The following is a 12,654-nucleotide window of genomic DNA, read 5'->3' as shown; positions in this document are numbered from 1 at the left end:
TTGAGAAGAAAAACAAACTCAATACAATACAACCTGAAGCGGTTTTTGAACACTGAACTTTTTGGCATATCACAACAACAAGAGAACAGCTGTCTTTTCTTTTCTTTTTTCAAATAAAATTTTGTCTGATGAAAGTTTTATTGAGTTTTGATCCGCGTACTTGCAGAGTGTAACAGCGGGCGAGATGGACCATCAGACACACGTAGAAACCGCCACGTCCGCAGGCATCGGGGGAGACGAGAGAGGAATGGAAAGAGCCAAGAAGGAGGAGGCCCAGATGACGAAAGACGGTAGGAGGAGGTAGAACACATTGTGCCCTCAGGCGGCATCAACATATCAAAACACTCTGGCTTTTACCCGCTACGGAATATCTCACTGGAACTCATCACAACCGTTCTTCTGACGCAGGAAAATCACATTAAAAACGATAATAGCAAATTGATGAAAGCAATTAAAAAGTGAGAACACATTAGGTAGGGAGAACTATTTCATCTAATGCGCTGAGGGAACACTATGAAAAGGCTGGAACACCCGGCAACACACACACACACACACACACACAGGGCCTGACGTTGCCCTCCGAACACCCCTGCAGCACAGTGTCATCATGCCGAAGTGCAGAATTTCCTGTTTCAATACCTGACAAGATGATGAAAAAAGCTGACATCGATCCATCTATCTATCTATCTATCTATCTATCTATCTATCTATCTATCTATCTATCTGAAGAATGCATTTTAAATGGGGACGGTGTGAAGTTATAATGCACCTTTGTGCTCTCAAGATTCATGCGTCCCGCATGCTTTCTCCATGCAAAATGAATGTGTTATGGGTATGGAGTCAGTGGGGTGCAATGCGCTGGAAAGACCATCACTAATTAGAGTAACAACAGGAGACAATATGCGCCATAGTGATATAATGGAGTATTTATGTCTGTGGTTGCTGGGGCGGTGGTAGATACATTAACGCCTCAGATACATTATGGATGCCTTTGGAATTTCACTCCTATTTGAATTTGATTTTCATAATGTGTCATCAACTTTTCTTATTTGAGTCTACTGCCCTGCACAGCACTTTGGTTGAAGTGCGTTAGACAAATGAAGCTGACTTGACCTGACAAGATGTTGCCATCGTAGACGTTTAAACATCAGTGCCAAAGTGCTGACGCGGCACATCACGGATTGAACTACAGTTTACAATGGTGACATTTTTTTTTTTGGATGGGTTTAATACAGAAGTGTGCAATTTGGAACGCAAACCCCCGGGTGTCGACAAATTTTGAAAGTCACTGAGTCATTGCTGTTCATTGTCGGCTGCGGGCAAAGTGTAGGCTTGAGCTCCAGGGTTCACTACTGAGGGATCAGTTCGACACCGGCTCACCCTGCCGAGCACTGACGCTAGGTTGCAATTACAGCTAATTGCTGTATTCCCCTCTGGTGTAAATACATGTTTTGGATGTCGAGCCGAGGTCGGAGCCGTCCTCCTCTCCGCCTTTGGGACGCACGGTATGGCTACATATATGATCTCGGTCTAAAAGCGTCGCCTCGCGCCCGTCCGATCTCTAATTGCGCAGCGCTAAATCGGGTCCCCGCATCTCATCCCGGTACCGCAGAGTCTACTCATTACCATTTCAACCCCCCCCCCCTCCCCCCACCGACCGTCTCCCCCACAGCCTGACTTCCATGACGTCGGTGACGGTGTGTCTGGCTGAGGAACAAGGAGATCAAGAGCGGCGCGGAACAGCTTTGGCTTGAATAAAGTTGATGCGTTTTAGCGCATAGCCGCTTGCAAAAGAAGATAATCTCAGCTGTTTTTCTTTGGCAACAGCCAGACACGCCGCCGATGAATTATACATCGATGGCAGCTCGGCATGTCAGTCAAAGCACACCTGCATCATCTGTTGTGCTTCTCGCGTTCAGCGGCTCGAGAAAACAGCAACTCGGGCTGTGAAATTATGCAGACGGGCATTTCTCTCAGTCCTTCGCCTCAGCCTGATGTTGCTTCACAATATTTGTCTTCTCATGCAAATCCCTTATTTTCTCTCCTGAACTTCTTACTTCTGAATGGATGGAACCAGGCCTTTACGTCTACGGGGAATTTCATCTCGGAAAAAGCGCCCGAAATCTGGAGCGGATGGAGGTGTTGGCCTGGATTTTTTTTTTCGTTGCTGCATGAATAGTTTCCCCTCTTGAACACATGCGCTCGAAGGGTCCCCGCTCTCCTTGTGAACATCCAGCAGCGACCATGTGGTGCCTGTGACCCGCAGGTGTGAGTCGCTGGCCCTGCTGAGATTCCCACAGCGGGAGCGGGCGAGGAACACCGGCAGCACACGTGTTCGCCTCCGCGCAATTACAGCCGCTTGAGCTTTTGAAAAACGTAGCCGCCGCATCAAAAATCTCTTGATGGCAACAACTTGTTTGTTTCATGCCCTTTGGAACCAGAGCGTGATGATGTGGGGAAAAGAAATATATAGTTAAAATATATATATATATATATCTTCCTACTCCCTTAGTTATCCTTTGAGAGGACTTTTCTGCCTCTCACAGACAAACACTTTGATACAAGCTTTTTGAAAATAACTAGAGGGGGTGGAAGGCTGGAACAAAATGATTTTAAGGGGATTCACCGGAGGAGAGTGCAAAAAAAAAGAAACTGGGATTTAAAAAAAAATATTTTTGATGCGCTAAAACTTTTTTTTTTTGGCAGGGTTCAACAAGGACACGTGGCAGTTTTGGGGGATTTTTCAAAAAAAAAAATTCACCACGTCGATACCACGTGTTCCAATTATCGGGGCACCACATTGTTCTGCCTGCGTTTGTGTGGGGCTGCTGGAGAGGAGACTCTCATTAGAAAAGCTTGCATGCAGTAGCAGACTCTGTCCTTGCCGTATTGTCAGGCGACTGGGGGACCCTGACCGCTGCTCGCAGCCATCTGCTCTCTGTTTCGCTAAATTGAGAGCGCTGTCTGGAATCTTGGCATTGAGCATGTAAGACACGTTTCCCGTGGGCGGTGGCTTCCACCGGGGGTCCCCCCCCCCTCCACCCCCCCTCTTCGTCTTCCTCTTCTTCTTTTTTTCGTGGCCTCTGATATGCACGGACGCGTTACTTTAAATTGGTTCTTAAATTCTCTTGGCATCGTCACCCCTTGACCTTTGAGAGCCGCAGGGGTAACCTGAGCGGGGATGGAACAGTATGGTGGTGTCATGCCGCAGTTTAAAATTTATTAATGAATGTATTGTTTCACTAATGGGAAAAAAAAAAACGTATACTTTTACCTAAGCACATTACAGAACCTGCACTTTCTTACTTACGTGAGTAAATGAGTTGAATGAATGAGTACAGATACTTTTCAAAGTATCTGTACTTTTACTTAAGTATAGAATCTGAGTATTATTATTATTTTTTTAAATTGCAGCGGTGTTTTATCACTGGCATCCTTTATGTTGGCCCACTTCAACTCCTGGCTCAGAGACCCTGCTGAAGAGGTGGCTACCGCCGAGCCCCGCTGTGTCATCTGACCTCGATCCAGCCCAAGTGCGGGGAGCGCTGTGAATGTTTGGAGCGAGCCAGCCTCCGTGGCCCGGGGCGCTGCGCATGACTGCTCCGCATGACGCCAAGCGACGCACAGTTCACGGGAAGTTCCCTTCGAGCGCTTTTCAACCGATCTTCCATTTCGCCGTATCGTCTTCGCTTGACGTGCGGGCTTCGCTGTAAATGGATTCCGCAGTCATCAGGAGATTCAAATATCCGCTCGCAAAATGCCAATTTGCGTTTCTGCTGCTAACTGGACTACGACTAACGCAAAAGTTTCAGCGTTGCTTCCTGAAATAGCACATTTTTCAGGGGGAAAAAGTGTTCGTACCATGAGTCGCCCACAGTAGCTACACGACTAAAATGTTCCTTATTCATGTTGCCAACGTTCACATGAGGTGGATTTTAATCAGTCTTGAAATCTTAGCAGATTCTGTCAGCGGTATTGGTCAAAGAAGCGATAACCTCTGTAAATATCTTGACATCATCTTGTTACTGAGGTGCCATTATGCTCTGTACTCAGCAAAAGTTGGAATCTTTTGATTTTGCGCCCCGTCAATGTTCTGTCAATGTTCTGACCCTCACCTGCTGGACAAAGTTTTGTGTGGAAACTGAAATAATGAGCTTGGCGAGTGGAGGAAAATTATTTCTCCAGAGGTTAACTGGACTCAGCCAAGGAGAGAGAGAGAAAGAGAGAGAGAGAGCAAGGGGCTCGGTTCCTACCACGTGACGGGGGATCGAGTTTAGGTTCTTTATGCTGATCAGGGTCATTGTCTCTTCGTCTTGTGTCGGACGTGTGACCTTCAGACCATCAGGGGGTAAAAACCAGAACTCACTACAGGGACGTAATTATGTAGCCAATCAGAATGTCAGGATGGAGGAATATCTGAAAAATATATAATTCAACATGAGCGAGCGATCCGCGAAATATGGCTGGCTGCATTGATTGACAGACACTGGGATGGCAGAGAGACAGAAAAGATGAATCTGGCACGCTGACACAAAATTTCCTCCTTGCTTTGTTTTTGCAACCGGCTGCGCGTTTGTAGGAAGGCCGGACGAAAAAGAAGCAAAGACGTCGTGGGCGTCCGTGTCTAAAAGTAGATGCGGGCGAGTGCGGGGTGCGAACGCGAGCGCTCGGTCTTTCCCGCCGTACCTCGGCAAGCGAACGCATCGCGGTGCTATGCATCGAACGTGCCGTGTTTCGTTCAGACTCCCGGCATCCTGCTGACACGACAGGGCCCCGGGGTGGCAGCGCTCGCAGCAGACTGGCCATCATACACCGACCTGTCCGTCAAATAGTCGGTCGCCATGGAAACAACCTAGTTCCGAGCCTGCGCGAGGCGGGAGGAGGACCAGACGGAGCCTCGGTCTGCCTGAGGGACGTGATGCTTTTCACAGCGACGGCCTCGTCCCCGTCTTTTCCAGTTAGGCCGACCTGCAAACCGAAACTCAGCGAGGGCGCAAATAGCAAAAAGATTCATGCGGCACCTTTTGAAATCGCCTTTATGGTGCCAAAGCCAGCTTTCCCGCGCAGACGGCGTCACCCTGGGGGTTTGAGCAAGATGTCTGAGGGAGGGCTTTATCGCACCGACGGCACGTTATAATTCCAGGCGTTACATCCGGCTTACATCAGCCGGAGAAGTGCGCTGAAGGCAGCCGGAGTCGAAGACAAGGAGCGTGAGACAAACACGCAGACGTGCGGCAGCCGTTTTAAAAAGGAGACGAGCAGACCTGTCACGGGATGAGAGTCGAGTTCCCGAGGTCGCGCGACGCGGGAAACTGGAACCAGCGTCGAGCGTGCCAGCGGCTGTGATCTCGCGCTGTCAGAGGCGTTAAGTGGAAACTGCGGGGAAAGACTGTCGGGAGATGAAAAAAAGACTCGTACCGTGAGATGAGTCTCGTACGTCTGAGTTGATCCCGACCGTTCATCACGGCTGAAGTGTTGCTCACTCGTCTTGCCAGCCTTCAACAGGGATGGATTTTTATTCTGCCTTTAGATCTCGGCAGATTTCTTAACCGGTATTGCTAGGAGAAGTTGGATAGCCGGGGGTGAGAAGGGCCCGGTGATGGTGTCCTGTCACGGCCGGTGTTAATGTTGCACCACTGGCCTCCAACTGGCTTCACAAATTTTACTGGTCCACATACAAGAGATGCAATAGATTGCTCATCCAATCACCTTTTAAGATTTGCCTCCCCTTCGCTTCCCAGAAGACGTTTTTATGGACGCCTCACCTGATGGCCGCGTCAGATAAATCCCAAGTATTTGGAGAACTCGTCCTCAGGCTAGTTGACCCTCGCAGTCCATCGCATCTGCCCCCAACCCCGAGAGCAACTCTTTAGCCTCAAACAGCCTTCAGAGGCTGAAGTGAAATACGCCAGTTCCCAAACACACGCGCACGCATGCGCACGCGCACACACTGAAAAATAAGAGCTGAGTCTCGACTCCTGTGTGGCTGTCAGAGAGAAAGTGTCAGTTCTCCACAAGGTGACAGCTTAGGTGTGAAGAAATCCCAGGAGAATCTCATGGAGTCTGGCGTGAGAGGCAGCAGCAGCAGGAGCAGCAGCAGCAGCAGCAGCAGCAGCAGCAGCAGCACTAGGAAATGCGACTATGGAAGTGGCAGTGACAGACAGGGTCCAAACAATGTGTGCAGCACTGTATGTGTAGGAGGTTCTTTTTTTTTTTTTTTAAATCAAGTCTTCTGTCCAACATTCAAGCTATTCAAACTTCTATCCAAGCTGCTTTCCAATCTCATTCAGTCGGTCTGCTCTGCTGTCACAATGTTAAATGTGACACTGCAATTGTTCCATCCGGATGAGAAGCGCTCATTAAAGTCTGTTAAGTATGCTTAACACCAGCACGTGTGTTGGGTCCCGTGTTCTTGCAAAAAATGTGCCGTCGGCATACTCAGATCGGCCTGGTTTTGAGAAAAGCTGTTGCCAGGATGCAAAAATATGAGGCTAAGCGTTTATTTATTCATTTATTTATTTTTTTTTTTAATAGTATTGAAGACTCAAGACAACTCAAAGAGCATTAACAGAGGAAATGTGTTGTTATGCAGACGAGTTGCAGCTAAAATACATCAAAAATACAAACATATAGAGCTACAAAAAGCAGATCTACAGGCCAACCTTAAACAAACGTTGTCCATTGTGATTAAATCCGGGCAGTTTTTTTTTTTGACAGTGCAAAAAAAAAATCACAGCACACAGGTCAAGAGTGGTGAAAGGTTGTTTCATAAAAAACGTTCAACCCCTGCCGGATAAATCAAGTTTGTCCCCCCCCTCTCCTCCCTCCTCCTGTATTTTGGTGTTATTTCAAGGAAATCCTGAGCAGCAGGTCTCGTCGGATCAAAGTGCTTTAAAGCCAAGATGTCAACAGAGAAGGCGTCTGCTGCTCTAACGATGCACTCCTGCCCTCCGAGGAGTTTATTCAGCCTTTCCGAGAAGGTTCCCATTGAGCTGGCACCACCAGGCATCCGTCGCTGGCTGCTCTTCCTGGGGCCACATGTATTATTTAGGTGGAAGACAGCTGACGTAAGGAAGGAAGGAAGGAAGGAAGGAAGCGAGAGCAGGCTGCTGCCATCCCGCCTCGGCTTCACGCCGACCTGATCTGCTCTCATCGCGCCCATGTGACGTCTTTCGAGATTATTGTCTCGGCAATCTGTTCCAATCTGGGGCCTGACAGATATCTAGCTTCCTTTTCGAGGGCGCAGTGCTTGATGCACGCCAGCCAAGCCTCAAGGCGGTGATGTGTGCGTCGTGAATGAATCATTCCAAACCTCGAAGATCATTTTATTGACTCCTGAGCTATGATTTCTCGTCTCTATCAAGTCGTTCCCCCGACTCCGTTCCTGCTAACTGCCAGGAAGAGATGTGGACGACAGCTACGATGACTGAATTTGTATAAATGTGTCGTAATGGCTGCACTATCTCCGTGTACAGGTCCGGCCCCTTGTACGCTTTTCGGCTGAGCTGTGATGAACTCGATTAAGTCGATTTTGATAATGAATCAAGTTTCCTGGAACTACTAACAGCTGATAGCTTTTCACAGTGCCAGTAACTTGACTGCAGGCAAAGTTTTCCCTTCAAGTGCGAGCGCTCGCCTCAGTAAATCATTTACTTTGTTTTGATGTTTGTGTTTATTAAGTCAGCGCTGTGTCTGTGTGTGTGTGTGTGTGTGTGATGTGTTTCAGCGCGCAGCCTTTTGCCCAAGGCCTCACTTTCAGCCTTTGCGATAACTCTCTGCATGTCTTTGCAGTAATTTGAGTGGTTCCAGTGGAATCGCTTCAACTCCATGTGTGTCGTCATCCTTTGGTTCTCCATCTACGACTCAAGCCCTCATTCTGTTTGTGAAGTTTTAATGCCAAACAATTTTTTAAAGTAGCTGATGTTTTTCTTGAAGCAGCCACATGCTTTACTCGTCTTCTCAGACTTCAGTAAAAAACCTTTTTCGATGAACAGATGGAACCTTTTTGCACACAAATGAAGCACTTTGCTCATCGTTTCTCTGCTGCTGAGGGACATTGAGCGTTTCTGTGCCTTTGTTTGTGCTACTTTCTTGTACTTACGGTCATTTAAGGAGACCTCTATGACCTATTCCCTTCTTCTCTATTTCCAAGCGCAGATCGGAAGGACAATAAAGCTTCTTGAATGCTTGACCTCGCACCATACATCAGAAGGTGATCTCACGGCGGCCTTTCTTTGTGTTGTTCTTGTGTGCCACAATTTCATTTTCCTCCCTGCTTTCAGAACCTCAGCCGCTCACATGAAGTGAAAGTCCCACTGATCGACTGCCACGTTGTACCAGTGAGCAAGAAACAGCTCCTAACTTACAGTGCTAACGGCTAACAGCGTAGCCTGCTAAAATGATGAAAACAAAGCAATAAAGAAGAAATACAAAGAGGGGCATGCTCCGGCTGTGGTCTCATGTATTTACTTTATCACTTGTACAAAACAGAACAATGATGGTCTTGTTTATACCTGTTTATATATATATATCCTTGTTTGCGCAGTCCAGCTTCGCTACTTGCTAGACCGGAGGCGGATAGAGGAGGAGGTGTAGGCAGACGGTTTGTTTTGGTGCATGAGCGGTGCAAACTTTAACGTCTGGAGATGATACGGCACATTCCGCCCTAATATGAGATGCTCAAAAGATAAGGGGAGTCTGAAAATCATGCACATCTTGTAAAGGTTTAAATATGCTTCAGATAAGAGCAATCCTGACGCTAACATTATTCCCCAATGTTTCATTTTTCATACCCTGAGATGTGAGCATAAAAGGGCTACATTTATTTATTTAACTTTATGTTTTATTGATTGTTTTTTTGTTTTAATGTTTAATTTCAGAAGTCTAGGAATACATCCGCAGACTGCACACATCTAAAGCTATAGGGGAGAAGAAAGGAAGGTTAACAAGGCCGCTTCCAAGGGCGCACGCCGACAGGCAGAGCAGGCAGCATTCCTCTTGTTCACTCTTCAACGTGAGAAACATTCCTGATTTTGTGCTCAGTCTCCATTGAAATACCTGGAATATCTCATACTTTGCATACTTATTGGACTTATTCCACCAGCTATGTGTGCATCTATAACACTATCATATAGGTGCTGGGAGGTCGCAGCAAAATCAAACATTCTCAGGCATCTTTCAAAGAAAAGCGAGCAGAACGTCACTCTGAATCACCCGCCTCATTGGCTCTGATGGATTTCTTAATCTCCTCCACTGGCTGCTCGGCGGAAGTCATTGTTTTAATTCCTTGCCATGGCTCTGCTGCTTTTTCATCCCTTTTTCTCCTTTGCTTCATTTTATCTCCCTCCAGAGGATGTTGTCCCTCTAGAGCATTGCTTGCACTGTTGTACTGCTGCTTTTCCTTAATGACTGGTTTGAGCTCTTAATCTGCCAGTGCTTGTAATAGGAGATTGATGAGCGGACGTGGGATGCAGTGTGTGTTCATAGACCATAAAATAAGATCATAAATGGCAAAACATGATAGGAACGCGGCCACTGTGTGCCAGAATCATAAAAATGCAGAAGTGTGGATTTTCAAGTTAAAAATACTTATTTACATACCGAGAGAAGGATGCCTGCAAGCTCAATTTTATGCACGAAAGACTGTCGCCTCCCCGCTCCCCAACCAAAGCACATCTCTGTTTGTGTATTCTGTAAAATGAACACGCGCCTTTTGAAGTTCAGTTCAAAACATTGATTTATTTATGTGTCAACTTAAACAAAGGAGTAGAAAGTAGAAATTGTATTGCTAAGGCAGTGCAGACAACAGCACCAAACACTTGTCCCATATTAAAAATTTCAAATCCTTCATCAAATTTTTAAGGTGGCAATATGCAATTTTTTTTTTTCACTGCTGAAGAGCCGCCTCCTTTCTCCCCCATCCTGTCTTGTCAATGCGCACTTGCAGCAATGCACAAGCCAGCGGAAATGAAGTAAACCACTTCAGTATTTTAGCAGAGTTCTCTGTCAGATTCAGGTCCGTCATTGTTAGTTGTCCCCTTGGAAACAGTTCTGATGTGTAAGGAAGTTGTCTGGATTATGGGTTACATCCAGTGTTCATTTTTATTTATTTATTTATTTTAGCTGTGATTAGCACTCATTTGTAGCATGTATCATGTCATCTGCATGCATTTCCCTAAATTCTGGTGTGCTTGCCCAATGCGTAACCGTAAATAATAGAATTATATTAGAAAGGGCATGTGCAAGCTCATGCAGGATCAAACCTTAATATGACTCCATGAACATGCTCCAAAACTTACCAAATTTGGCACACAGGTCAAGAGTGGTGAAATCTTTGAGAAAATTAAAAAAAAAAAAAAAATCTCAAGTCTGATACATCAAGAGTGAAATCCCATCCACCCATCTTGAAAAGCTCCTGTCCAAAGTGCTATAAAACCATTCACCTTCTTATATCTATGAATTAATGTTGACGTTATGTGTTTACAATACATAACATTGTATTGATTTACTAATTTTCTTTGTTTGATAATCCTGTTATTTCATTTATATGATCACTATTTAATGATTACTTAAAATCACAACCATATTCACATGTTTTTTCTTAGGACAGGGTCCTGGGAGTTCAGGTGGCTCGTTTATAAACAGTATTAAACACAGGCATGACTATTACATGGTTAATAAGTGCCAATAGAAAACATATAGGCTGAGATCCTGTCCATTTTAGTTATCTATGTTATCCGAATATCTTAGGGCCTTTTGGATATGGAATTTCCAGGCATAACCAATCAATTGTTGATGCAAGGAGCAATACTGGGTGAGCGCAGTGAGCTGTGCAGCCAGATAATATCCAGTGGAGATCCGTCATCCTCAGCGCAGCACTTGGATCAGTCTTCACGCGCTTATTAGGGCGGCCTGATAATGAGCGAGATGCAATCGGCCCGACTTTCGACGTGCAACATTCCCCGACAGGAAGTGTCTGAGTGAGGTCCTGATTACCCAGGACGGCGTCATCCCAAGTCTCATTAAGTGACGACCGCGAGGCTTCCGACAGATTATATTTAATCAGCGCGAGAGTCGACACAGCCACAAAGAGTCATCCTTAACCTGCGATTCGCGGCATGCCGCCGAGGGCAAATGTTAGCGCACGTTACAGACAAAGGCTCCTTTTATGCAGCCACAGCGGCGGCCTTTTATTTATGTATAAGGGCCAGGCAGCTGAAAACAACAAGCAAGCAAAAAAAACAAACAAATAAAAACCAAAACAAATCCTAAATGTAAACGTGTCTGTCTTATCAAACAACCGCTGTATTGTCTGCATAAGCGCTGCTGCTTGGTTATGGGTATGTGGGATGCTACTGAAAACGGTCTCTTTCTTCTTCGACACAAACCGATAAAGAAAACAATCATTCACAGACGTGAAAAAACACCCCCTCACTCCCCCACGAGACATAAGAAGCGCCGTTAGAATTGATCGGTGGGAGTAAACCGCCGCGCACGGCGGTGACGTGCGTCTCTGGCTATAATTCTCCAAGCTTCCCGTCTCGTCCCCCCTGAGCGGCGACTTGTCACCTGCGATCTATAGTTTATTCCTGCTGCGCTTCATTGCGATGCAGGCGCAGGCTGCTCGGGTCAAGAGGTCAGGGACGAAGTGAGACCCGGTCGGCCCTGGTGCACGCCCATCACTGCATAACCCATTCAAAGCTGGCGTGGAATGACGTCGGAACGTCGACCGGGACCTCGAATGCACCACGGAGAGGATAAGCGCTCTGACTGTCTGATCCGCGGACTGAACAAACGGAATTTCCACCTCCGAAAAACAACCTCCGTGCGGCGCTTTAATGGAGCTCCTGACAATTTGCCGCCATTTCATTATTTCCAGCGGATCATTTCGCCTCCGTCTCCTCTGGGCGGCGGCGTCGTTAAGCTCATCAGACGATAAAATTGCCCGCCGGCAGCCGCTATAATCCCCCGCTGCGGGTCTGCGTCACCTGCTCGTCTTTTCGCGGTCTCGCTGCTCGTTTGTCTCTGTTTGGCTTCAATCGCGTCACTCCTTCGCCGGGGCGCCGCCCACCCTCCTGCCTCCGCCCCGCCCCTCCCCTCCCCCCCGCCCCCCACGCGGCGTTCTGTTTGTCTGAGCGAGCCCATCAACTCGCGTTGACTCTCGTAATTGGCAAAAATCGGTCGAGATATTGTGATTAGGAGGAACAGATGGCGTGAAATGACCGAGATATTTAAAGGCCCGAGCACATTGGCGCCGCGTCGCCATGGAAACCGTCACGCTCTCGCAGTTTTCTTAATAGCCGCAATTAGTCAGCGGAGACAACGCGGTGGGATGGATCGGAGGGACGGCCAGATGTTCAGATGTGGGATTTTATAGTTTTTTTCTTTTTTAGCCGTCAGCCGTGATTCAGCTCCGACGCTCAGCCATAAGCGCCGGTGATGATCAAGCGGGTCGGAATGATGAGGGTCGAGATGGCAGAGCAGATAAAAGCCTGCAGGTTTTTTTTTTTTTTTTTTAGCACCACGCGCACACAGACACACAGCCGAGAGGATGTGTGCGCTGGCTTCTCTCGGCAATTTCAAAGCGTCAGAGCTGTTAGAGGTTGAGGTCTGAATCCTGATTTCGTATAAGTTTCAGTTTTTTGAACTACAGAG

At 47.0% G+C, this 12,654-nt stretch overlaps 1 protein-coding gene across 2 annotated transcripts in view; it reads left to right on the top strand.

Annotated features, from left to right (window-relative positions):
• st6gal2a (ST6 beta-galactosamide alpha-2,6-sialyltranferase 2a) overlaps positions 1–12,654 on the top strand; it is a 67,690-nt gene that overhangs the window by 2,543 nt on the left and 52,493 nt on the right. For both annotated transcript variants that reach the window (XM_076040377.1, XM_076040379.1), the window contains one exon: positions 167–290. The gene's annotated coding sequence lies outside the window, so the exon portion shown is untranslated. The remainder of the gene's footprint in view (positions 1–166; positions 291–12,654) is intronic.

Source organism: Nelusetta ayraudi, unplaced genomic scaffold, assembly GCF_046127955.1.
Source record: "Nelusetta ayraudi isolate G7.1 ecotype Tasmania unplaced genomic scaffold, CSIRO-AGI_Nayr_v1 ptg000060l, whole genome shotgun sequence".
In the NCBI taxonomy this organism is placed as follows: Eukaryota; Metazoa; Chordata; class Actinopteri; order Tetraodontiformes; family Monacanthidae; genus Nelusetta; species Nelusetta ayraudi.
Note: the sequence above shows the minus strand (reverse complement) of the source record. Positions and strands in the feature narration are given on the sequence as shown.